The sequence below is a fragment of the Macaca thibetana genome, chromosome 4, assembly GCF_024542745.1.
Source record: "Macaca thibetana thibetana isolate TM-01 chromosome 4, ASM2454274v1, whole genome shotgun sequence".
In the NCBI taxonomy this organism is placed as follows: Eukaryota; Metazoa; Chordata; class Mammalia; order Primates; family Cercopithecidae; genus Macaca; species Macaca thibetana.
The window spans coordinates 27,364,789-27,392,555 of record NC_065581.1 but is presented as its reverse complement, the minus strand read 5'-3'; the positions used below and the strand labels follow the sequence as shown (position 1 = coordinate 27,392,555).

Sequence of the window (27,767 nt, the reverse complement as noted above, 5' to 3'; positions counted from 1 at the left end):
TGTAGAACTTCAAATGTCTTGTGGGTATCCAAACAGGAAACTGATTTTCTCCTGGTGAAACACAAGCAAAACCTCTCCCCCATGTTACCACCTTCCCTATTTTCCATGTCTTATTTTTGTTGTTCCACCAAACCAGTTTTCCTTCATATGGACTGTTATTTTTACCAGTAAGATGTTGTTCTGCAGAAGTAGTAGTCTGATTTCTATAAATGTTTAAAAAATTTAAGGTATAGAGTGCTAGATTAAGTTGTATCTGAGGGGTGGTACACTCCTTACTGTCTCCCCCTTCTTTTTGTTTAACTAATTGAGTTCTGAGTGTTCTATTAGTTCTTTCAACTATGGCCTGTCCTTGGGAATTATAGGGAATTCCTATTGTATGTTGTATGTGTAATTTTCCACTGATTTAAGAATTCTTGGAAAGCTTCACTACAGTATCCTGGTCCATTGTCAGTTTTAATTTTTTCTGGAACTCCCATGACAGCAAAACAAGATAATAAATGTTTTTTAACATGGGAAATACTTTTTCCCGTCTGGCAGATTGCCCATATGAAATGTGAATAAGTATCAATTGTTACATGAGCATATGATAATCTTCCAAATGAAGGTACATGCGTGACATCCATTTGCCATACGCATTAAGACACAGACCTCTGGGATTAACTCCTGCCTCTTGAGTGGGCAGGTGTAGGACTTGACACTGGGTGCAATGTTGTACAATATCTTTTGGCTGTTTCCATGTGACATCAAATTTGTTTTTCAATCCTGCTGCATTTACTTGAGTCAAAGCATGAAGTTCTTGTGCTTTTATGAATGCAGAGGATACCAGTAAGTCAGCTTGTTCATTTGCTTTAGTTAAAGGCCCTGGTAAATTAGTGTGTGCTCGAATATGAGTAATATAAAATGGGAAATTTCTTTTTCTTACAGTTTGTTGTAATAAATTGAACAGCTGGTTTAACTGATCATCCATGCTATATTTAATTAGAGCTGTCTCAACATCCCTTGTAGCCTGTACTACATATGCAGAATCTGATACAATATTAATAGGTTGATTAAAATCTTGTAACACTGTAATGACTGCAGCCAACTCTGCTCTTTGAGCCAATTGACATTGAGTTTTGATTATTACTCGCTCTTTTGGCCCCATGTAAGCCGCTTTTCCATTGCTGGAACCATCGGTAAATACTGTGAGAGCATTTTCTAAAGGTTTATGTCTGGCAATTTTAGGTAAAATCCAAGTAGTCAATTTTAAAAACTGGAAGATTTTTATTTTTGGGTAATGATTATCAATAATTCCCACAAAGTTAGCAAGATCAATCTGCCATGCACCAGAATTGATAAAGGCTTGTCTAACTTGTTCCTTGTTTAAAGGAACAATAACTTGTTCCTTGTTTAAAGGAACAATAACTTGTTCCTTGTTTAAAGGAACAATAACTTGTGGAATAACTATTTTGTCTGGGTCATTTCCACACAATTTTATTATTCGTAATCTTGCCTGACCAATTAATGTAGCTATCTGATCCAAGTACAATGTAAAAGTCTTAATTGTACTGTGAGGAAGAAATGACCACTCCACAAGATCAGTATTTTGAACAATGATGCCTGTTGGAGAATGTGCAGTAGCAAAAATCAAAAGTTGGACTGGAGCTAAGGGATCTATTCTATTTATTTGCACTAACTAAATTTTTTTTCTTCCACTAATTTAATTTCTTTTGTTGCCTCTGCGGTTACTATTCTTTTACTATTTAAGTCTGGGTCTCCTCTTAGGATAGAGAACAAATTTGACATGGCATAAGTAGGAATCCCTAGAGTTGGCCGAATTCAATTAATATCTCCTAGCAATTTTTGAAAGTCATTTAATGTTTTTAATGTGTCTCTTCTTATTTCTATTTTTTGTGGCTTAATTCTTCTATTTTCTATTTGTATCCCTAAATAATGAAAAGGAGTAGAGGTTTGAATCTTATCAGATGCTATTGTCAGGCCTGCTTTGGCAACCTCTGCTTGCAGAAATGTGTAACAGTCAATTAATTTGTCTCGTTTCTGAAGCACATAAAATATCAACATACTGAATGATATAACAGTTTGAAAATTTGTCTCTAACTGGTTGAAGAGCTTGACCTACAAAAGTCTGACAAATAGTTGGACTATGAAGCATTTCCTGAGATAACACTTTCCACTGAAACCTGGTGGCTGGTTCTTTATTATTTATGACTGGTATAGTAAAGGCAAATTTTTCACAATCCTGCTCTGCCAGAGGAATGGTAAAAAAGCAATCCTTCAGATCAATTATAATTAGAGGCCAGTCTTTTGGGGTCATGGCCAGAGAGGGCAGTCCGGGTTGGAGAGGTCCCATGGGTTGAATTACGGCATTGACGGCTCTTAAGTCAGTTAACATATAAGCCATCGGCCAGATTTTTTCTGAATTACAAACACGGGAGAATTCCAAGGCGAGAATAAAGGCTCAATATGTCCCTTTTCTAATTGTTCCTTCTAATAAATGCAAAGCCTCCAGTTTTTGTTTTGGTAGTGGCCACTGATTTACCCATACTGGTTTTTCTGTTTTCCAAGTTAATGGAATGGGTTTAGGAGGCTCTACAGTGGCTGCCCCTAAAAAGGACACCCTATTCCTTTTCTTTCTTGATTTCCATCAGTCTCAATTGGGACTTTAATGCCATTTTCATGTTCTCCTAATCCCTTTTCTGTTACATATCCCATCTTAGTCATGATTTTTTGACTCGTGGGGCTGCATAATGGAGCAGGCATAGTGATTTCCGCACCCCGTTGTTGTAACAAATCTCGACCCCACAGATTAACAGGAATGGAAGTAATCATTGGTTGAACAGTACTTTCTTGATTATCCGGCCCTAAACAATGTAAAATCACAGTACTTTGATACACTTCTAAGGCAGTGCCCATGCTGAGAAGTCCTGTAACAGCCTTTTCGACAAGTCCTGTAACAGCCTGGCCACTGATTTAAAGCAATGATAGAGACCTCTGCTCCAGTGTCTGCGAGCCCTTCAAACTTTTTCCTTGAATAATGGCCTTACACACAAGTCTGCTCTCTGAGAACTGACTTGTCCAATATGCAGCCTTTCCTGCAAATCAGTGCTTCCAAACCCTCCTGTTCTTTTTATCTCACTCTTACCAACCTAATATAAGGAAGGAGTAATAATTGAGCAATCCTGTCTCCTGGACTGGCATTCCAAGGAATTGAGGAGCTAATAACCAGTTGAATTTCACCTTTGTAGTCTGAATTAACCACACCAGTATGAATTTGAACTCCCTTTAGATTTAGACTTGATCTTCCTAAGATTAGTCCCACAGTACCCTTAGGCAGTGGGCCATATGTCCCTGTGGGGATTTTTTGTGGGGGCTCCCCTGGAAGCAGAGAGACTGCTTGTATAGTACATAAATCTACTGCTGCACTGCCACTTGTGGCGGGGGACAATTGCTATATTGTGGTAACAGGCTCATTCCTTGAAGTACTTGTGACAGTGGGGGTTGTTGTCCCTGAAAACCCTGAGGAACAAAGGGCTGAATTGGGAATGCCCCAGTTTGTTGCAGGGCCTGAGGCTGGCCCGTTTTCTCGTTTCCCGACAATGGTTGCCCAGTTTTTATCAAATTTAGAATGACATTGATTAGCCCAATGTTTTCCTTTTTGGCATCTTGGACATAAGTCAGGTGGCTCTTTATCTGTTGTTGTAATACCTTGAATAGTTATATTTTGTTTGTTTGAGACTGGGTAATTTTTTTAGGTGCCAATTTGTCCACAATTATAACATTTTCCCCCAAATGTTCTGGCTTGTCCTCCTAAAGCAACTCCTGTGATTGCTTGAGCCGTAAGCATAGCTTTATGCATAGCTCCTCCAATTCCATCACAGGCTTTTTCCGTACTCTGAGATTATATCTGATCCTGCCAGGACCTTTCCTTTAAATGGCTTAATGGCTGATTGACACTCAGGACTGGCGTTTTCGTATGCCATCAACTCCACTATGACCTTACAGGCATTCTCATCGGTAATTGACTTTTGAGCAGCGTCTTGAAGCCTTGCCACAAAATCATGGTAGGGCTCTTTAGAGCCTTGTCTTATTGTATTGAATGAGGGGCAGGTGGTTCCTGGATCTTGGATTTTTTCCCCAGGCTCTAAGGCGGATAGCTCTAACTTGCTCAATGGCCTTATTTTGCATTATTGCTTGTTGCTCTGTAGTGCTCCAATTTTGACCTATTCCCAATAGTTGATCTGCATCTATGTTAATAGGAGGATTGGCAGTCCTATTTCTTTGGACCTGTTCTTGTGCCCCATCAATCCACCAAGTCTTAAATTGTAAAAATTGAGAGGGTGAGAGTGATGATTTTGCCAAAATCTCCCAGTCATAAGGAATGAGTCTATGTCCATGAGCAATGGAATCTAATAATGTCCTTATATAAGTGGAGTTGGGTCCATACTGTTTTACTCCCTATTTCATATCTTTTAGCATTTCTATAGAAAAGTACTCATATCTGGCTTCAGCTAGGGGAGGCTCTCCCTCTTGGGCCCCTTCTCCAAGTGGTATTGGTTCTAATATTACTGAGAATTGCCCCGCCTCAGTATCTCCTTGTTTTCTTATCAATAATGTTATGTAATTCACTACCCTCTCCACTAGGTGGTGCGGTAGGATTAAGTCTCATACTGGGCGGCTGAGGCTATAACGCCCTGCCCTGTGGTGCTGGAAACGTTCCTGGCTGTCCATACTGATTTTATGGGGGCGGCCGATACTGAAGTTCAGCTGGCGGCCAATATTGACAGGCTACTGGCAATTGGGTCTTATTTTCTACCGGCTGATATTGTGGATACTGTATTTGGATTGGCGCCGACGTGACAGAGACTCTATCTTGTTCTATTTGATCTTCTTTTGGGGTTTGTACTTGTCTAACCTGCATTTGAGGTTATAATGTTACAGGCATCTGAGCTGCTGGAAGACGAGTTGGCCATCGTGGTTTAGACTCTGATGGCCTCACTAATTCTTGACCTTTTTCTTCTAATTTTAACGTTTCAGGATATATCACCTCCTGTAATTGATTATAGTCAACATTTTGCGTTGACTGAGCCATTGCCAACTCTGCTACATATTTACAATGTGAACTTTCTGTTCCTTTCCAGGATTCTATCCCTGCCTCTTCTTCACAATCCATTACACAGCTTTCAGGAGCATCAGAAACTGAAACAGTATCTTCTCCTGTTTGAAACGGTTCTAAAGCTACTTTAATAATTACCCAATCATTCCATACTGTAAGTGGGATGATTTCACCCTACCTACTTGCTTGTTTTAATTCTTTGCCAATTTTTTCCTAATCTTTTAGATCTAAAGTTCCCTGTTCTAGAAACCGTGGGCAGAATTGTTCTATCGTTTGAAATAGCGTGATTGGATTTTCTGTAGAGACTCTAACTCCCCATCTTTTAAAAATAATTTTAATAGAGCTGAGATAAGAGGCATATTTACTTTTAGTTTGCCCCATTGTTACCCTAGGTTCTTTCGAGCTCACAGGCTTACCGCAAGGCTGACCATAGATGTACTCTGGAATCTCTCATTGACTTGTCCTCAATGACCATGCTCGAGCATCCAGATGAAGGGGTGGCCTGCCTCTCCACACCTGTGGGCGTTTCTTGTCAGGTGGGACGGAGAAAAGAAAGAGACACAGAGACAAGTATAGAGAAAGAAAAAGTGGGCCCAGGGAACTGGCGCTCGGCATAGGGAGGACCCGCCCTGGCACTGGTCTCTGAGTTCCCTCAGTATTTATTGATCATTATCTCTACTATCTCGGAGAGGGGGATGTGGCAGTACAATAGGGTAATACCGGGGAGAGGGTCAGCAGGAAAACATGTGAACAAAGGTCTCTATGTCTAAACAAGGTTAAGAAAAGGTGCTGTGCTTTGATGTGCACATACATAAACATCTCGGTGCATTAAATAACAATATTGCCGCCAGCATGTCTCACCTCCAGCCTTAAGGCTGTTTTCTCCTATCTCAGCAAATAGAACATAGAATCGGGTTTTACACCGAGACATTCCATTGCCCAGGGACGAGCAGGAGACAGATGCCTTCCGCTTATCTCAACTGCAAAGAGGCCTTCCTCTTTTACTAAACCTCCTCTGCACAGACCCTTTACGGATATCGGGCTGGGGGATGGTCAGGTCTTTCCCTTCCTAGGAGGCCACATCTCAGGCTATCACATGAGGAGAAACCTTGGACAATACCTGGCTTTCCTAGGCAGAGGTCCCTGCGGCCTTCCGAAGTGTATTGTGTCCCTGGGTACTTTTGTCTTCTGCAGTATATTGTGTCCCTGGGTACTTGAGATTAAAGAATGGCATGACTTTTAACAAGCATACTGCCTTCAAGCACTTTTTAAACAAAGCACATCCTGCACAACCCTAAATCCATTAAACCTTAAGTCAACACAGCACATGTCTCTGCTAGCACAGGATTGGGGCTAGGGTTACATATTAACAGCATCTCAAGGCGGAAGAATTTTTCTTAATACAGAACAAAATAGAGTCTCTTATGTCTACTTCTTTCTACACAGACACAGTAACAGTCTGATCTATCTTTCTTTTCCCCACATAACATCAGGTAATCCACCCGCCTCGGCCTCCCAAAGTGCTGGGATTATAGGCATGAGCCACCGTGCACGGCCGGCCCTAGTTTTTAAAAGAAAGTTTTATAATTTTCAAAGGTCAGAAAATGTTGATTTCTACTATTTCTATATTTTAGAGTATATTGAGGATTTTTTTGTGGGGTAGGAGCAGCTAATATATGAATAATTTTCATGCATATATTATGCATATACCATGGGAAATTTTCTCATTTCAGAGTGCAGACTTCAAAAATCTTTGCATCAGGCCTTTCACACATCAACCAATGAGCATCTGAGTTGTTTCCAGGCATATTTAATATTGTTAACAGTTCTATGAGCAATTATGCACATACAGCATGGTGCAGAGTTACAAGTGTTTTGTGTGTGTGTGTGTGTGTTCCTAGAAGAAAAATTGTCAATTTGTTAGATTTTGTAAATGTTTAACTTTTTGAGATAATGACAAACCATTTTTCAGGGTTGTAAAAATGGATGCCTCTCTTGGCAATGTATTAGGGATACTACTACATATCTAAATAGTCAACTGCTATTATTTTTGCACATTTCATTTTAATCTGATCAAGTGAAGGTTAATAGTATCTTATTGTAGTGATGGTTTGTATTCCTTTATCACAATGAGGCTGAACATATCTACATATGTTTTGATTTATACGTTTGAATTTTCTTCTAAATGTCAGTTTATTTATCTATTTGATTATTTCATGTATATATTTGACTTATTTACATGTGGAAGTCTTGCTACATTTTTTTATCTTCCTCCTTATCTAATCCCTTGCAATTCAATTCAATTATTTGGATGCAGTTTAATCTTTCTCAGAGTAACTTGTGTTTTCAATTTAATCTGTAATTACTTTCATAATTATCAAGGTTTTCTTAAACCTGGGGCATTTTTGTGTCTTGTTTAACCAGTGTTTCCAATCTTTACTACTTCCAATACATATTCTCATATATGTGGTAACCACTGCCTCTTGCTTCTCAAATTCTTTCTTCACCCTTCTCCTTCACCTTTTTCCCACATCAAAGAGGGTTGAACTCCGACTGCATTTCCCAAGCCTGCTTCACATTTGTCTGCAGCTCAGTTTAGTCAACAAAATGCACTGGTGGGTGATAGGAGAGTAAAAGGAATAAATGAGTCAGATAATTTCTACCACTGTCTGCCTGCTTTGGGCACCATCTATGGGAACAGCTGCATGTTCTCCTTCACTTTAGCTCTCACTGGACACGAGAAGTACGATTAAACCTTAAGCCAGATAATTTCAATTCCTAGGCTCTAATAATGCTGTCTCTTCCAGAAAGTGTGATGGTACTTGCTTTTCTTTTCTGGGGGAGTTTAAGGATCTCTTCATGTGCAGAAAGCATTAGTTTTTGAATGTGAGTTAAATATTGGTAAAATGCTGAGATTGGATGTTGAGTAGCAAAAGAGGTAGAGTTCACTTAGCTGTTTTTGCTCAGACTTACTCATCACCCATGCTCTTTTTTGCTCTACACTGCAATGACGTAAACTGCGTTTCCCAGACTCCCTTGTCAACTGACTTCTGGCTGGACTTAACCAATGTTAGGCACTGAATGGAGATGAAAGGGAAGAAGGAAAAGTGGAAACAGGGTATTACCCATCCCTCCTGGGCTTCTGCTACATCTTAATGTGTCAAGAGCCTGAAGGGTAAGCCTGCTGCGGCTTCAGGTTCTTCCAGGTGGCAGAGGCTTTTGGCCTTTAGTGATTTCCAGTTCTTGCTAATCTCTGTCCCATTTGTCATCAGTTTCTCTATCACTAGTGTAGCCAATTTGTTGTATTAAATGTCTCCATCTTACTACCTAACTAGTGTATACGCAGTCCTGATTGATTTGTATAAATACTAGTAAGAATTGCAAATTTTGTTCTTGACATTTATGTCCTTGATCTTCATGGTGTTAATCTTTTTTTTTTTTTTTTTTTTTAGACAGGGTTTTTCTCTTGTTGCCGAGGCTGGAGTGAAACGACGTTGCCGAGGCTGGAGTGAAACGACATTGCCTTGCGTCACTGCAACCTCCACATCCCAGGTTCAAGCGATTCTCCTGTCTCAGCCTCCCGAGTAGCTGGGATTACAGGTGCCTGCCGCCGAGCCCGGCTAATTTTTTGTATTTTTAGTAGAGACGGGGTTTCACTATGTTGGCCAAGTTGGTCTTGAACTCCTGACCTAGGCAATCCACCCACCTCAGCCTCCCAAAGTGCTGGGATTACAGGCGTGAGCCACCGTGCCCAGCTCATGGTGTTAATCTTTACCCAACTTCGTGTTTCCCTCTATAAGAATATTATATTCCTGGCTTCATTCATTAAATACCCCCAACTCTCCTATGATCTGGCATAACCCTCAGTCAATATACCAGAGTTTATATATGTACGAGTTTTTCTTTAATGAGCTCTTTTTTGTATTTTGTCAACTCAAGATTTTATATCTACGTGTTTTAATATATGAATTTCTGGAATGTCTAATAAGTTCTGCAAGTTTGTTGGCAATTTTCTCCTTATTTTTAGTAAGTGTTCTTGCTATTATAGTTCCTATGCACTTCCATATAATTTTACAACCAGTTTATCAAATCCTTGGAAAAACACTTTTGGAATTTATGTTGAAATTACACTGAATCAATAGATCAGTTTGGGAAGAAATGATATGGTTGAGATATTAAGTCTTCTTATCTGTAAACATGATATGTTTTTCCACTTATTTAAGTTTTCAGTTTCTATTTTGAAAATAAGCTATTTTGTCATTCTACCTCTTCTGATATTTTTAGAAAGTTTGTAATTTTTATCTATTTGTTATCTTCATCATTACATTATTATTTAAGAGCTTGGTTATTGTATTTCTTTAGACAATCTCTTTGTTTCCTTAGTTTGAACAATTAACAATGCAAGATTGCATATTCTTCCTCCCCGCCTCTCTTCCCTCTCACCCACAGCCAATTGTAATCAGTGATTTTACAGCTCTCAATGTTTACTTTGGTGTAGTTAATTAAGCTCATGCATATAACACTTCTTCATTCTTAGTTGTAGTGGATTAAATAATGTTGCCCCAAGTTTGTGTCCATCCAGAACCTCAAAATGTGACTTTATTTGAAAATAGGGTCTTGGCTGACGTAATTAGTTAAGATGAGGTCATACTGGATTAGGGCGAGGCTTAAATCCAATGACTGGTGTCTTTATAAGAAGAGAAGGCATACAGAGACACAGAGAAAAGAAGGCCACATAACAACAGAGACAGAGATAGGAATTACGCAACTACAACCCAAGGTACACTAGAGGTTTCCAGGAGACATCAGAAACTAGGAAGAGGCAAGGAAATATTCTTCCCTAGAGCCTTCAGAGAGGGTGACTGCAGACACTTTGATTTCAGACTCCTAGACAACAGAACTGAGAGCAAATTTTTATTGTTTTAAACCACCCAGTTTGTGACATGTTATAGCAGTGCTAGAAAACTTGCTGATTTTCTCTCAGTACACACTTATTCAGATTTCTGATGCACATCAGGTTGCCTTTAATTCCCTTTACATCAAATTGGTACAATTAATATCTTATTTCTGTGAAGCCACTTATTGAGCTCAGCTGGAATTTCACTGAAACACATTCCTAGGAATGGGATTTCTACTACTAAACGGCTATACAAAAATAAACACGTATTTAATGTCAATGCTGCAAAATCTAAAACCTAGACTTTAAGATCCTTTATGAAAGGAAATGTAGAAATTAATATATGTATATTTTTATCATGGTAAACAGAACCAGAGGAAGGGCATCTAACTCACATTGGTCTGAGAAAAAATCCTGGGGGACGGTGACCTTGAGGTAAACCTATAATGAATAAACTTGAGTTGAAGAAGAAAGGAGGATATTTCGAGCAGAGGAAGTTTTTTAAGTTTACTGTGCTCCTTACTATTAATGAAGATTTCTTTGCTATTCATGACCTAGAACTATTTTCAGCAAAGTCATAATCTTTTGCAGAACTGCCGTTTTCAGGTTTTCGAAGCAACATGGGAAATCTGTTTTATAGAATCTTATAACAACTTTTTAATATGAAGATTAGCATTTTTTAGGGCCTCTGTCAAGGAAAAATTCAGTAGTCAATGTATGAATACCACTTCAATATATGAACTTCTTAGCACTACTTCAAGGCTTCCTCGTTAGTATAGTGGTGAGTATCCCCGCCTGTCACGCGGGAGACCGGGGTTCGATTCCCCGACGGGGAGACAAATGGATGCTTTTGATTCCAACCTTTATAATACCAATGTTATAAAGCGAGTCAGGCCTTAATAAGGCCAATCTCAGAAAGCAGCTCTTTCTGGTTTTATTTATTTATTTATTGAGAAGGAGTTTCACTATTGTTGACCAGGCTGGAGTGCAATGGCGCGATCTCAACTCACTGCAACCTCCCTCTCCCGGGTTCAAGCGATTCTCTGCCTTAGGCTCCTGCTGGGATTACAGCCATGCGCCACCCGGCTAATTTTATATTTTTAGTAGAGATGGGATTTCTCCATGTTGGCCAGGCTGACCTCAAACTCCCAACCTCAGGTGATCCACCCACCTCAGCCTCCCAAAGTGCTGGGATTACAGGCGTGAGCCACCGCGCCTGGCCCTGGTTTTGTCATTTTAGGTCTGATTCCTGCGTATTGGTTTATCAATGGGTTCACGCAGCAAGCCATCATCTGATGGAAGTCCACTGCCACCTTCTCTCTGGGAAGAGAGGTCACCGAACGCGCCAGTATTCAAAGTGTGTTCAGCTGACTCTAGAAACACGCCAGGATCTCTAATTGGGAATTTTCATTCCTCGACTGGTTGGTTGGGAACAAGAAATGCGTTTTTCTTTGCCTTAGTGTGTTCCAAGCATGCTAGTTGGTGAGAGTCGTTTGAGGCCGGCCTGCCACAGGAGTGACTTTGAGGCAGAAAGGGCCGAACTACTGGGGTGGGTGGTGAAGTTTACATTTAGGCTGCATCACTTGCAAATTGGGCGATGTCTTGGGTTATTTTGTCCTCTCCTTCCATCTGTGAATTTAATAATTTGTATCTTAGGATTCTTGGGGAAATTAATAAGTAAATGATAAATGGAAAACTGATTAATAATCTATACAGGAAAGGCCCGGCGTGGTGGCTCACGCCTGTGATCCCAGCACTTTGGGAGGCGGAGGCAGACAGATCACGAGGTCAGGAGTTCGAAACCAGCCTGACCAACTGGTGAAATCCTGTCTCTACTAAAAATACAAAAATTAGCCAGGTAGGGTGTCGTGCGCCTGTAATCACAGCTACTCGGGAGGCTGAGGCAGGAGAATGGCTTGAATCTGGGAGGCGGAGGTTGCAGTGAGCCGAGATGGTGCCACTGCACTCCAGCTTGGGCAACAGAGCGAAACTCCATCTCAATAATAATAATAATAATAAAATAATAATCTATACAGGACAGTAAAATGTAATATCTGGGGTTATATTTTCTACTGGAAATTAATTATATTTCTATCAGACAAAATGTATTTGAGTTGGTATGGACAAATATCATTTGCATTACTATCAGTTATCTACAAGTCAGCTTTTCTCCTGCGGAGTCCTAGAACAGTTTAACAAATAAAAATTTGGTCAAAGGTACACACTCACAATCAAGTAATTTCCAGAGGTCTATTAGACAATGCCCAACACTTCACTGAAAAGACACCCAATCATTTCTGTTGCCCATTTCCAAGATTCTGACAATTTTTTGTAACACATGAAACTTTAAGTTATTATGCACCATTTCAAATCGAGTTATTAAGGAGGAGTTAGCAGAGACAGAGACACCTTTAACCAGGTCACTTAGTTCTGTCCCTCTGTTTATCCAGTTGTAAATCTGGTCAGTGTATGTTTTTAACTTTATTACCACAGTTGGATGGGATATTTTAAGGTCTTACTCTTTCCTTAGTTTATACTGTTTCTTAGGGACTTCATATGAACAAAGATGAGTGAAAACAAATGCATTCTCTGGCAGTTCTACAAGATCTTTCTTCTCTCACTCCCTACTTGCTCTCCCTCATTTAGAAGATCTGTTGTTTGTGGTATGAAGAGACTTCAGCAGGCTTCAGTAGATGGTACTAATATTTCAGGATGCATGTTGCTTCTGTTGTCCAGGTTTAACAAAAAGTCCACTGAGTCAACTGAGACAGTCAAAATCTGCCAGTACAGAGATACAGCCAATCTAAGGCTCTGCAATCCAAGTGACTGAAGGAATTCACACTGCAGCCTTGACCACTTGGGCTCAAGCAATCCTCCCACCTGAGCCTCCCTAGTGGCTGGGACCACAGTCATACGCCACCATACCTAGCTAATTTATTATTATTATTTTTTGAAGAGACAGGGTCTCACTATTTTACCCAGGCTAGTCTCAAACTCCTGTGCTCAAATAGTCCTTCTGCCACCGCCTTCCAAAATGCCAGGATTGCAGGCATGAGCCACTGCACTTGGCCCTCATTCCTTTTTATAACTACATATTACACCATTACATGTGAAACAATAGTTCATTCAATAAATATCCTATGTTTGGTAGTTTAGGTAGTTTCCAGTATTTTGCAGTTTCAAGTAGTCCTGCAGTTAATGTGTGTAGATAGTTTCATATTGTTGGAAATGTATCCTAAGTATAAATATTTCAAAGTGGGAGTGCTAGGTTGAAGGATGAGTAAGAAAGCAAGATGTTGATTGGCTTGTGGCTTGAGGTGTATGTATTTTATAATGCTAAAGGACTATCCAACTATTCTTAAGAGTGTCTTAGAAAGTGGTAATAATTTTGTCAAAGTTCAACATCCAATAATAGAGGAGATAATTATATAATTTTATTTTTGCACATGAGGGGCAATAACCCATCCCTTTATTGTGAGGTCCTTTGTGAATGTTTGTATGTCTTTTTTTTTTTTTTTAGAGTTTCACTCTTGTCACCCAGGCTGGAGTGCAATGATGCAATCTTGGCTCACTGCAACACCCTCCTCCTGGGTTCGAGTGATTCTCCTGCCTCAGCCTCCTGAGTAGCTGGGATTACAGGTGTCCACCACTATGCCCAGCAAATTTTTTTATTTTTAGTAGAGACGGGGTTTCACCATGTTGGGCAGGCTGGTCTAGACCTCCTGACCTCAGGTGATCCACCCACCTCGGCCTCCCAAAGTGCTGGGATTACAGGTGTGACCCGCCGCACTCAGCCAAATGTTTGTATGTCTTGAGTGAGTGTGTGTGTCAAATAAGTCTCCGCAGAGAAGAATGCCATCAATAAATATCACACCTATATTTCTGGAGAAAGTTGGATGCAGTTAAGATCTTGCTGGCAAAGATTATGTGCTATGGCAAGCCATATGAGATAATCCATGGTAGAGAGGTAAAAGTGTACTGTGTTCCCTCACAGATGCAGACAAACTGAGAAGATTTGAGGCATTGAAATAGCCACTAAACAAAACGTAGTAGACAAATCTATAACTACAGAGTATATATCAGTTAACAATTAGATGGTGTCAGTAATTACAATAATATTTGGTATAAGGACCTTAATGGGTGGGACCATGGAATTAAGGTTGCAGTAATCTTCCATTAGGAGGCATTCATGCTTTCCAAGTTTAATAACAAGCTAACCTGGGCTGCTCAATGAGAAACTGTAGGGATAATCACCCCTTCTCTAAACAGAGCTTATACAATGGGCTTAATACTTGAAAGTCCTGTTTTAATTTATATTAAATTAAATATACAGTCAAAATATCCCATTACATGTAGCACTTTTTAAAATCTCTTTTCTACCATCTTTTAATGCTGATAAAGCAATTTCCACAATACTCACTTTGACAAGGGAAATGCTTACTTGAGCAGAAAAAGTCAGAGAATGTAAAATTTGGGAAGGAAGAAAAACCTGAATCTAATGTTCCCAGGCTACAGAAAACTCATGAAATCTTAAAATTAACTTGGGTTCCACTTCGCTTTGTATAGCTTTCACCTTTACAAGCTCAGAGCTATGCCTACACTCACCCTCATATCCATCTCATTCTTTGGCCAGAGGTTGCTAGTACATAATATTCAGAGAAGAAAGAAATGCAGGAGACTCTTGGGATGAAAGGAAGGGGGATGGAGGAAATGAATGAAAACAGAAGGAAAATAAATCAAGAATGAAGAATAAAATTGTACCTCTGTGTTGAGCTGAATGAATTTATGTGAATCCATAGAACTGTTTTCTTGGCACCTTATGCAAAGTTAGATTGCACAGCAGATGTATGCTGGACCTACAACACAGACCTCGATGGGTGAAACCATACTAATATTTTCAATATGGCACTTGTGGACTCCAAAATTATTCTGTTTTCCCCAACTCTGAGTCCCCCAGGAGAGAAGAACAGCACCATTTATGTAAATCACAGCCACTGCTTTCTGTTTCCTGCCCTGTCCCATACCTGACAAAATCTAGCCTTTCATCATTTTCCATGGTTTTGGTTTATTTGTTTATTTATTTATTTATTTACTTATTTTGAAACTGACATTATTGCAGGAAACATTGTGAAGTCTCTTGTTGTCTTGGTTCTTACCTCATTGCTTCCTTTCTTCCTCTGCAAAGGTGCTCATGCATGACTGAAGGTCGAATATGACCGTGGCAGCAAATATTACTTTTTCAACATCCAGGTCATTCTTGTCTTTGAATGAGATGGACCTTAAGATAAGATGTGATGAAACATATTAGAAGAGGACATGGATTAATATGGAATCTCTGATGTTCAAGGTGATGCATTACCAAGTGATTCATTCAACTTTGCCCTTATGGATGGGAAAGGAAACACTTAAGTAGCAAATGAGAGGTAACAGAGAATGAAAGGTAGAAGAAAAGAGAAGACAAGAGGGAAAAGAAGAAGGGCCTAGGGAAAGGTGGAGGAGAGGAGAAAGGAAAAGTTAGCATTAGGATGGGTGTGCTAAAAAGGGAGAAGCACGAGAGACATGGGAAATGGTCTTCTATGCCTGCCAAACCCTTGGAAGTGGGCAGTCATTCCACTTCCCACCCAACCTTAAATAACCCAGGAAATCCCAATTGTGAAAGTGCAGAAAGAATGTTGAAGGGGACAACAGATTTAAATCCTCTGTCTTGTGTTGTAAGTTATAACTTTCATTATGCTTTCCCTATCTTTTATTTTTATTTATTTATTTATTTGAGACTGAGTCTCACTCTGTCACCCAGGTTGGAGTCCAGTGGCGTGATCTTGGCTCTCTGCAACCTCCACCTCCCAGGTTCAAGCAATTCTCCTGCCTCGGCCTCCTGAGTAGCTGGGACTACAGGCGCATGCCACCACGCCCAGGTAATTTTTGCATTTTTAGTAGTAATGGGGCTTCACCATGTTGGCCAGGCTGGTCTTGAACTCCTGATTTCAAGTGATCTGCCCACTTTGGCCTCCCAAAGTGCTGGGATTACAGGGATGAGCCACTGAGTCTGGCCTCTTTCTGTATCTTTTAATTCCTCTGAAGAAGAAACCTTGTTCACTCCAGTCATTACTAAATTGGACACATCTCCTCAAGTTCAGGAAGAAACATGAGTCCCCAGGTGATTGAGACACACTTTGGGAGACCCTGAAAGTCTTTGAAACCCTGAATTCCTCTCACTCTTCTTACAGATCTCATCATTTCACCAGCTGAATTAGGACCTAGGAGAGAGCTGGAGGTTTAAGTCTGGGGAACAGCAGATTTTTGACCTTTCAATACCTGTTTCTGCTAAAAAAAAATACTTCATTTTTATGTCAGGTGCAACCAGGGACTGACAATTCCTGCTGCCCTGCCTACTGATTTCTGAGGTCCACTTTGAAGGCGGGAAAACTTCCACAACTTTTCAAATACAGAATTTCTCTAATAGAAATCTTGTTAGCTTTACTCCTCTAGGGTACATATGACTTAGTGAAAATGAGGGAACAGTCATAAAGAATATGCACTTACTGTGCTCAGAGTATCCACTGGGTAAAAACCTCGACTTTTTGTCTAAAACCCATTTCAAGTCTTATAAAAATCTATAGTGCTGTACACAGAAAAAATGCACAGAAGCCCATTTCTGGTTTTTTTTTTTTTTTAGATTATATCTTAAGGTGAGGACAGTAGCTTTGTAATGAAAGCACAAAATGGATGACTGACAATTTCAAAATCTGTCTGGATTTTAGTTCGTGTTTCTTGCAGGGTTTTGTGTACTACCATCTTGTCTAAGACCCGGGAAACTCGGAGATGAACAAGACAAAGGCCACTGCTCTCAGTCTACATGCTACTAGGGTGCTCCCAAACTGCAACACCCTCTAGAATGAGGTAGTTATCCCCCACCACGTAAGGGAATTTGAAAGTAGCTATCCAGTAACTCCAGTGCAAGTTACTTGTTATAGTATCTTTACCATAATCCTAAATTTTCTTACAAATATGTGATTTAGTCTTTGGAGGGTATAAGTAAGTTAAACCTAGCAAAGGTTTGAGGGTAGGACTGTTTCGACACATACGGCAGAAGTTTTCTGTTTTGACTTCTACATGTGGCAGAAATCAAAACTATGCTTAACGCCTGGACAGGGACTTGAACCCTGGACCCTCAGATTAAAAGTCTGATGCTCTACCGACTGAGCTACCCAGGCCCTCCTGCGATAGCCTTCTTCATTCTTTAAATAATGTAGTCCCATCAGTAATTGGCTTGCCAAGAAAAGCTGCAGGAAATCCATGGTTTCAGAAACTACCAGGGTTGGAGCTCAATCACCTAAGCCATTTAATCACCAAGCAGATAATTTAACCTCCACACTGTACTTTCATTAAACAGCCTATTCATGTACACAATTGCAGGGAGAATGAAGATTATTCCTATATTGCCAAAGGGAGTTCGTTGCTCTGGGCAGAGGGGTCCTGGGAGACCGAATTTGCGGGCTCCCTCGCCATCTTGGAGGGAGGAACCAGGAGGTGGAGACGGTTTTAAGGAACGATTGGCCTGAGGAGAATCCTCGAGAGGATTAAAAAGTGTGGAAAGAAGATGAAGGTTCTCTGTTGCTCCATTTGGTATTTTTCCCACACTTTCAGAAGTGGAATGTCTAGGTTCTTCAGAGGTAGGAGGAAATAAAAATACAAGTCCCCCTCTAATTTTCTCTTCGCATTTTGTCTGGAGCCCCAATTCATTCAAAGACAAGAATGGCCTGGGAGTTCAGGAAATAGTGCTCGTGGTTTGTTCAGTATTCATTAATTCTTGAGATATTTTGAGCACCTGTAAAGAGGGACCATGGGGACAAAAACCCCACAGCAAATTTGGCAGAAGAGGAAGACAGGAAGAGACTTGTTCCATGAGGAGCTGTGCCAGACCTGGACTGCCTAACCCAGAACTGTAACTCTATTGTTTTTTTGTTTTTGTTTTTTTTTTTTGAGACGGAGTCTCGCTATGTCGCCCAGGGTGGAGTGCAGTGGCCGGATCTCAGCTCACTGCAAGCTCCGCCTCCCGGGTTTTTACGCCATTCTCCTGCCTCAGCCTCCCGAGTAGCCGGGACTACAGGCGCCCACCACCTCGCCCGGCTAGTTTTTTGTATTTTTTAGTAGAGACGGGGTTTCACCGTGTTCGCCAGGATGGTCTCGAACTCCTGACCTCGTGATCCGCCCGTCTCGGCCTCCCAAAGTGCTGGGATTACAGGCTTGAGCCACCACGCCCGGCCTGTTGTTTTAGGCCGGGCACCGTGGCTCACGCCTGTAACCACAGCACTTTGGGAGGCTGAGATAGGTGGATCACTTGAAGTCAGGAGTTTGAAACCAGCCTCGCCAAAATGGCGAAACCCGGTCTCTAATAAAAATACAAAAAAAAAAAAAAAAATTGGCTGGGCTTGGTGGTGGGCACCTGTAATCAGCTACCCGGGAGAGGGACGGAGGAGAATCGCTTGAACTCGGGAGGCAGAGGTTGCAGTGAGCCAAGATCGCACCATTGCCCTCCAGCCTGGGCGACAGAGCGAGACTCCATCTCAATAAATAAATAAATAAATAAATAAATAAGCCAGCTTTTCTTTTTCCTTTTCCTTTTTCTTTTCCTTTTCCTTTTTCTTTTTTTTTTTTTTTTTTTTTTTTTTTTGAGACGGAGTCTCGCTCTGTCGCCCAGGCCAGAGCGCAGTGACGCGATCTCGGCTCACCGCAAGCTCCGCCTCCTGCGTTCAGGCCATTCTCCTGCCTCAGGCTCCCAAGTAGCTGGGATTACAGGAGCCTGCCACCACTCCTGGCTATTTTTTTCTATTTTTTGAAGTAGTGGGCAGAAGGGGAGGCTGAGGCAGGAGAATGGCGTGAACCCGGGAGGCGGAGCTTGCAGTGAGCCGAGATCGCGCCACTGCACTCCAACCTGGCGACAGAGCGAGACTGCGTCTCAACAACAACAACAAAAATTACCCCTACTTCCTGACAGTATCCAAAGCACGGCAAAGCCCTACTTTCTTAAAGCCTGTCTCAAATCACCCCGCCAAAGTCTAAATTTTATAATTTTTTTTCTAACACCCTATTAGTGAGACACCCGTGGTTTCCACTGTGTGTGTTCTCCCTCACTGCAACATGTAATAAACTCAACTCCAGGTGTGTCCCTGGCGGCCTTTGGTGAGAGTGCGTTGGCACCCATCAGTTTTATGTATTTTTCTGTCTCCCTGCACTGCTCCACTTCTGTATCTTTGGTACCAATTACAGAATCAGAACTTGGCTGTGCATTCAACAAATATTTGTGAAATGAATGAATGAATGAACAAATCAATAAAGTCAGCTTTGCCCACAAGAAAGCAAAAGGCTACATTCCTGAGCAGGGCAGGCCAAGAAAGCAACAAATCTTGCCATATGCCTGGCTTCCAGAAAGGTTGGATTAGCATAGCTGGAATAAAGCAGGCTATTTTCTTTCAGGGCAACATGCTGCCTTTCTTGGCAGGCTCATAAGCCGATCCACTTGGTGTATACTCTCTTCTTCCACCCTCTCCTTATATTACCAAGCAAAACCTGGCATGAGTGGGAGTTTTAAAATTAGGTCAGCCACATTTCATCTGGGAAGCACTCTTAATCTGTTAGGATTCATGCTGGATTCTTCTACCACCTTCATCAACAATAAGAGTTTCCTGATTTATACTCAGGGCAACAGTGAATAATGAATCAGTAAATTCTTTCATGTCTTCTTTTTTTGTCAAGTCACATTTTCTTCTACCGTGTGACCATATCTCTCAGTATTTCCCACTTTGAAAGCCAAAAAAATAGTAAAATATGTTTGGTCTACTTAACTGAGAAAATCCCATTGGTGTTCAACATTGAAGCTTTTGCTCACACCCTCTCACAGGTCACTTCATTGGCTGCATTTGAGATCTAATCCAATCACTTCTGATCTTCATGTGAGTGTCATCAAGTCGTTATAGATTAGAGGCATTCTCACTTAAAGAAAAAAATAGGTCACTTTTCTAAATGGAACAATTTCCTTTAGATGAAGATTCTATAAATAATAAACTTTCTTTTTTTTTGAGACAGAGTCTCGCTCTGTCGCCCAGGCTGGAGTGTAGTGGCGCGACCTCAGTTCACTGCAAGCTCCACCTGGGTTCATGCCATTCTCCTGCTTCAGCCCTCAGAGTAGCTGGGACTACAGGCGCCCGCCACCAAGCCCGACTAACTTTTGTTTAGTAGAGACGGGGTTTCACCGTGTTAGCTAGGACGGTCTTGATCTCCTGATCTTGTGATCCACCCGCCTCGGCCTCCCAAAGTGCTGGGATTACGAGCATGAGCCACCGCGCCCGGCCAATAATAAACTTTTTGATAGTCCTGCTCAAAACTATTCTGGATGTTTCACTACCTTCCATCATTTAGATATTATAGATCTGCCAAAGCCTGCCTCCAGTTGTGTTGGTTCCGGAAAAAAAAAAAAAAAAGCCCTTCTTTAAGCATTTAAAACGTTCTTTCACTGGTGAGAATTTCTACTTTGATTTAGTTCTCTAGTCTGTTAATTTTGGCTTGTGATATTGTGAGCATGGGCTGACAAATTGCGATGATGGCCTTGTAGGGGGTAGAACCTAGTCTATTGATTGTTAAATAGGCTTCTTGCCCATGGTTCACATCCTTTTACTCTTCCCTATGGATAAAGCTATTGGCTCTTATTCCTCATGTGGTGCATCTGACGCCCACCATCATCTAGTCCAAACCATCATCACCTTTTTCTGGACCACTGCAAGGTTCTCATAAGGGTGGAGCCTGAATTCAATCCCACTGATATCTGACTCAAGGTTTTCATTCTTTCCACATCTCTAAATGTTGTTAAAATATTTTACATGCTACAGCTAGATCAAGAAATTATTAATAGAAGTCCTAGCTACTTGGAAGGCTGAGGCAGGAGGATTGCTTGAGACCAGCAGTTCCAGGCTGCGGTACACTATGATCACACCTGTAAATAGCCACTGCATTCCAGGCTGGGTAACCAAAGAAGACCCTGTTTTTGTTGTTGCTGTTGTTGTTTTAAAATGACAGACAAGTAAACAACAACAAGACCAACTTCTCTTTGGCCATTGTCCATTCACAAAATAGCCTGCAACTCTCCGATAACTGATTTACAATGTGTCTGTAATGCTGGAAGCCCTTCGCTACAAAATAAAAGCAGGGATAGCTGTGAGCCTCTCACCTTCATCACTGAAAGGAGGGAGAAGGGAAGGCAGATACAGTTTATTGCTTGGTAATAGCCATTAACCCTTTTTACTCGTACCTCTATTAGCACAAATCGAACCATATATCACATCCCTTCACTTTCGTATCCCCTTTACCCAGGCTATCAGGAAAAAAATGAATGAGAGGAAAAAATGAGAGAGATAAAAGCCAGTGGGTGAAGAAAGTGCTGGAACAAGTGTGGGATCTGGGGAGAAACACAGGAAGAGTGTGCAATATGCCACCACCTAAACTTAGAAGGACGATTTGGATGCTGGAAGACAGGTTTAAAGGGGGGCGTTCAAGCCTTTCTCACTGGCTCCCTCCTTACCTATGTTACTTTTCAATTTAATTGTGAGAAGAGAGTGTAAGCATCAAAACAAGCTAGCAGAAAAGGTCTCCACAGCCATCACTAACAAGATCTACAGATATGTGAAATTCCCACACCGTGGGGACTGACTTGGATTGTGGGGCTGGTGGGTGAGTGGGAGGAGGGAATCTTGGTGGGCAACGAATTAAGGGGAGGTGTGGGCGGGAGTGGGGTCTCAATACACCCGGCTCCTTGGCTCTGGGGCTGCCTTAACTGTGTGCCATAGTGATAGTCTCTACTTCCATCAAAACTCAGCTTTACTCCTCTTCTGTTTTGCAATTAGTTTAGTTTTCACTGTACAACTGAACACAGTCTCTGGAACAGATTGACTATTGATTACAGTAAGTAGATGATTGAACCACCCACTCCATGCAGGTGTCAGGATGGCCGAGTGGTCTAAGGCACCAGACTCAAGCTTAGGCTTCCCCCTCTGGGGGTTCGGATCTCCAAATGGAGGCATGGGTCTGAATCCCACTTCTGACATACCTATTTTGCATATGCCACAGATTCAAGATCTGCAACTTCTCATGTTAACTGTTTTACTACCCTACTCTTTTTAAAAAATTCTTTGGCAGGCGCACCAAATGTTGCTCTTCCTCACTTTCTTCATTAGAACATTGCCCTTCTTTCAGCTCTTTTTGGACTAGTGTGGTTTAGAAATCCTTTCCCTCTTTCTTCTTTCCTCTGTCCTTTCAATAAAAATTACATATTTACAAATTTCTACATGGAATAATAGTAATAGCTCAGTCCTAAAATCCAGGCCTTAAAATATAGATAAGGAGAGGGCTATTTGTTCCTATTTTCAGACCTTTAACTTCTCTGTGAGAGTAAGTGGCAGGCATTTTGAGTATTCTTCCATATTTCTGCATGTCGTTCCTTCTCCGTTGTTCTCACCAGAGCTGCTTCTTTTTCTTCACCTGCTGGCCTTCTTCTTTCATTCCTCATATACCTTCTCCCCATCACTTTACTCACTGGCTTTTATCTCTCTCATTTTTTCCTCTCATTCATTTCTTCTTGATAGCCTAATTGTATAGTGGGTGAAGTAAAGAGATGGGATGTGATACATTCTATGGCTTAAGATAAGAGAGATGTGAGAGTCAGAAGAACAAGAACAGTGGTTCTCAACTAGGAGTGATTTTGCCAAAGTCTAGAGATATTTCTGGTTGTCACACTGGGGAAGGGTGCTACTTGCATCTAGTGATTAGTTATCAGTGATGCTGCTAAACATTCTACAGTGCATGGGACAGCATCTGCAACCAACTAAGAATTCTCTAGCCTAAAATATCAATAGTGCTGAGATTGAGAAACCCTGGATTAGGAAGAACCTCTCCCTTTGTTTTGTAATCACTATTGAGTAATAAGTCATGTGTTAGTTTCCTTTTGCTATTGCAACAAATTACCACAAACTTGGTGACTTAACACAAATTTATTCTCATACAGTCAGAAGTCTAAGATCAAGCAGGACTTTGTTCCTCCTGAGGCTTCAAAAGAGAATCTGTTTCCTTGCCTTTTCCAGCTCTTAGCAGCCACCTGTATCCCTTGATTCAAGGGATACAGTCCTCCATTTTCTTTTTCCTTTCTTTTCTTTTTTTTTTTTTTTTTTTTTTTTTTTTTTTTTGAGACAGAGTCTCGCACTGCTGCCCAGGCTGGAGTGCAATGGTATGATCTTGGCTCACTGCAACCTCTGTCTCCAAGGTTCAAGTGATTCTCCTTGCCTCAGCCTCCCAAGTAGCTGGGATTACAGGTGTCTGCCACCACGCCCAGCTAAATTTTTTGTATTTTTAGTAGAGATGGGATTTCTCCATGTTGGCCAGGCTGGTCTCAAACTCCTGACCTCGTAATCTGCCCACCATGGCTTCCTAAAGTGCTGGGATTACAGATGTGCGCCACTGCACCTGGCTAGTCCTCCATTTTCAAAGCACATACATCACTCTATCCTCTGGTTGCATCATCACATATTCTTTTTCTGTCTCTTTCACTCTTGACTTCCCTTTTATAATATTGGGCCCAACTGGATCATCTGGGATACTTTTCTCATCTCAAAACTTAATTACTTTGCAAAATCTCTTTTGCCATGTAAGGTAACGTATTCATAGGTTTCTGGGATTAGCATGTGGACATCTGTGAGGGGCCACTATTCAGTCTATCACAAGTGGTTTCCTGACTTGATTAAGGTGAAAGATGTTCATGCACTGGTCAGTTTTCATACTTGTATTTATTAGCCCTCTAATTAGTAGCTTTCAGAGGCTTTCATTTCCCATGAAAGATAATACAAATATTACAAGCAACAATTGGCAATCGGGTATCTAATTTTACCCATTTTGTGTGTGGTTGGTGATCTGGTGGTGTTTTGTTTGCTTGGTTTTGCCTACTTAATTATATTTGTTTGTTTCTCAGATAGAATACCCAGAATATTACTTTGAAACAATGTAAAGACGTAATACCATGAGAACTTTGAGTCAAATATTAGGAGTTTGAATTCAAGTCCCCCAAATGAACTCCTCTAAAAGGTAAAATTTTCTTGTTCCTAGAAATGTCATCAAATTCCAGTAGCTGACAATTTCAAGTATTCCTGCCCTACTTCATATTACCCTAGTCCAACATGATCTATGTTGTTATGAGTCAGCCAATGTTTTCTGTAAAAAGACCAGATGGGTCAAGAGGAAAACTCAAGGATATTCTGTAAGTTTTAAATTGTAAGAGAAAAAACAACATTTGTTTGTTTGTTTGTTTTGAGATGGAGTCTCACTCTGTAGGCCAGGCTGGAGTGTAATAGTGCAATCTCAGCTCACTGCAACCTCTGCCTCCCAGGTTCAAGTGATTCTCCTACCTCAGCCTCCTAAGTAGCTGAGGTTACAGGCACCCGCCATCAAGCCGGGTTAATTTTTTTATTTTTTAAAGACAGGGTTTCACCATGTTGGCCAGGTTGGTCTTGAACTCATGACCTCAGGTGATCCACCTGCCTTGCCCTCCGGAATTGCTAGGATTACAGGCGTGAGCCACCACACTCAGCTGAGAAAACAACATTTTTAACAAAATTCAAAATATAACTATAGAATTGAGCAAATTTTTTTCTAGTATAGGCCCACTAATGAAAAGAATGAAATTTTTTGGAGGGAATAATGTTTCAGTTACTTGTAATTCTAAGTCAGCATTCCCTATTATCAAGTAAACTAAGCAGTATTGGTAATATCTATCCACACATCAAGAGCCAGGGGAAGTCATTCAAAGGCATTTGCCTTTGTTGTAATTGACTACTAACATTACTCACAATGTTTTCAGCTCTTAGCAGAGTTCTGTTCTGAAGGTTGGCTGTTCAGATTTCTTTTGGAACTAACTCACAGAATAGAGTTGCTTTCTCTTCTCTCCTTTCCATCTTATTTCCAACCAAATTTTAGTTTCTCACTGTTTGCTTTGGTTCAGTTAAATAATCATAGGCACAGAATGTTTGTCATTCTTAAATAAGACTTTTTATCTTAGTTATTAGAGATTGTACAGTGAACCTAAATTCTCCAGTATTGCTCCGTACTCCTTCAAATTTTTAGTTATATCATCTCAATATTGTCAGAGCATATACCATTTCCATTTTCTTCAGTTACTCTTATCTTTCTCACTGTTTTGGTGATCTGCAGTTTAATACATTCAGTGCCCCATGTTAATTGTTTTGCTCCAGTTTCCCCAGTCATTTTAATTGTTTGTTTGTTTGCCTAGAATAATACTTTGTGTAGGTGTTTATTGAAGGAAAGTCTATGTGATCAATATATCCTGACTTCTTGCATTTTTAAGTGGTTTATCCAGAATATTTGACTTAAAAATGCAGCTTTCTGAATATATACAACCCCTTATTCACCCTATATTTCCTTGAGTGTATGGTAGGTGTTACTCTACTGTCTTCAGGCATTTGATGCTGTTGTAGAGAAATCAGATGCCCACATGATTTTCTTTCCCCTAGCGTTGACTTGACCTTTGTAGCTGCTACCCAAATATTTTTTTTATTTTCAAAGTCAAATAACAGTACTAGAAATTATCCTATTTGAGATCAATTTTCTCTGGTATGCTTTGTGATCTTTCAGTAGATATATTCAAATTTTCTTTTAGATTATAAATATTTTCTCATGTAATGCAAATTCTGCACTGTTTCAATAATTCTTATTTTGGAGGGGGAAATTCCACTTATGTGGGTTTGTTGTTGTTGTTGTTTCGAGACAGAGTCTCACTCTGTCGCCCAGGCTGGAGTGCAGTGGCAAGATCTTGGCTCATGCAACCTCCACCTCCCGGGTTCAAGCAATGCTCCTGCCTCAGCCTCCCAAGCAGCTGGGATTACAGGTGTACACCATCATGCTCAGCCAATTTTTGTATTTCTAGTAGAGACGGAGTTTCACCATTATGGCCAGGCTGGTCTCAAACTCCCGGCCTCATGTGATTTGCCGGCCTTGGCCTCTCAAAGTGCTAGGATTACAGATGTGAGCCACCATGTCCCTCCACACATCTGTGTATTTTTAAAATCTCCCTTGCCTATATTCTGCATTAGCAGTTGGCAAAATTTTTCTGTAAAAGATCAGATAGTAAATATTTTAGGCTTTGCAGGCCATATGGTCTGCAGCTACTCAACTCTGGCACTGAGAAGGGTAGTATGAAAGCAGCAACATATAATATAATGGTACATGAATGAGTATGACTGTTCTCCAAAAACCTTTATTCAAATAAAGCCTAATTTGAATTTTAAACTGAAAATAAATTTCATATCATTGTTTATATGTTATAAAGTTGTTTTCATTTTTTGAGCCATTTAAAAATAGAAAAAACATTCTTAGTTCAAGGCCACACAAGAATAGGTGGTAGGCTTGATTTGGTCCATAGCTGTAGAGCATCAACACCTGCTCTATATCTATAATTATTTTTATAATTAGTTTGATTATATTTTTGTTGTTCTTCTATTTTTCATGTCTATTCTCACTATCCACTTATATGCTATCAGTGGTACCCGCTTTGTGCTTTTTGTAATTTTAGTCTTCAATCTTGAATATTTTTTTCTTTTGTCTCTATGAGTTCTGTATTTTTCTGTTTCACAGTCTTTATTTTTCTTGTCATGAAATATTTATTTCTGGCAATGTATTTCCTGAATTCTTGTGTTTCTGCTTTGTGTTTTTTTCTTTATAGCCATTATTGTTTCTGTTTAACCCAAAAGTATCTGAGACAGGTCTCAATCAATTTACAAAGTTTATTTTGCCAAGATTAAGGACACACCCGTGACACAGCCTCAGGAGGTCCTGAGGACATGTGCCCAAAGTAGTCGGAGTACAGCTTGCTTATTTATTGATTGATGGATTGATTGAGAAGGAGTTTTTGCTCTTGTTGCCCAGGCTGGAGTGCAATGGCGCGATCTCGGCTCACCACAACCTCTGCCTCCCTGATTCAAGAGATTATCCTGCCTCAGCCTCCCAAGTAGCTGAGATGACAGGCATATGCCACCATGCCTGGCTAATTGTTTTTTTTTTTTTTTTTTTTTTTTTTTGTATTTTTAATAGAGACAGAATTTCTCCATATTCATCAGGCTGGTCTCGAACTCCTGATCTCAGGTGATCTGGCCACCTCAACCTCCCAAAGTGCTGGGATTACAGGCGTGAGCCACTGCGCCCGGCCGTACAGCTTGCTTTTATACGTTTTAGGGAGACATAATGTTACCGGAAAGGAGTCCCAATCCAGACCCAAGAGAGGATTCTTGGATCTCGTGTAGTAAGGAATTCTGGGAGAGTCCGTAGAGTAAAAAGCAAGTTTTTTAAGAAAGTAAAGGATAAAGAATGGCTACTCTATAGGCAGAGCAGCAGCATAGGCTGCTCTGCAGCTTATTCTTATAGTAATTTCTTGATCATATGCTAAACAAGGGGTGGATTATTCCATGAATTTTCCTGGAAATGGGTGGGCAATTACCGGAACTGAGGGTTCCTCAGATCATACAGACCGTATAGGATAACTTCCAGAGGTTGCCATGGCATTTGTAAACTCATGGTGCTGGTGGGAGTATCTTTTTGCATGCTAATAAGTTATAATTAGCCTATAATGAGCAGTGAGAACGACCAGAGGTCACTCTGGTCACCATCTTGGTTTTGGTAGGTGTTGGCCAGCTTCTTTATCGCATCCTT

The 27,767-nt window shown here is 40.6% G+C and overlaps 2 non-coding genes across 2 annotated transcripts; one reads left to right on the top strand and one right to left on the bottom strand.

Moving 5' to 3' along the window:
- The first annotated feature begins 10,774 nt into the window (after positions 1 to 10,774).
- On the top strand, positions 10,775 to 10,846 carry TRNAD-GUC (transfer RNA aspartic acid (anticodon GUC)). The gene has a single exon. It is a non-coding gene; the product is annotated as a tRNA-Asp (tRNA).
- A 6,305-nt stretch (positions 10,847 to 17,151) lies between these two features.
- Positions 17,152 to 17,224, bottom strand: TRNAK-UUU (transfer RNA lysine (anticodon UUU)). The gene has a single exon. It is a non-coding gene; the product is annotated as a tRNA-Lys (tRNA).
- Between the last annotated feature and the right edge of the window lie 10,543 nt (positions 17,225 to 27,767).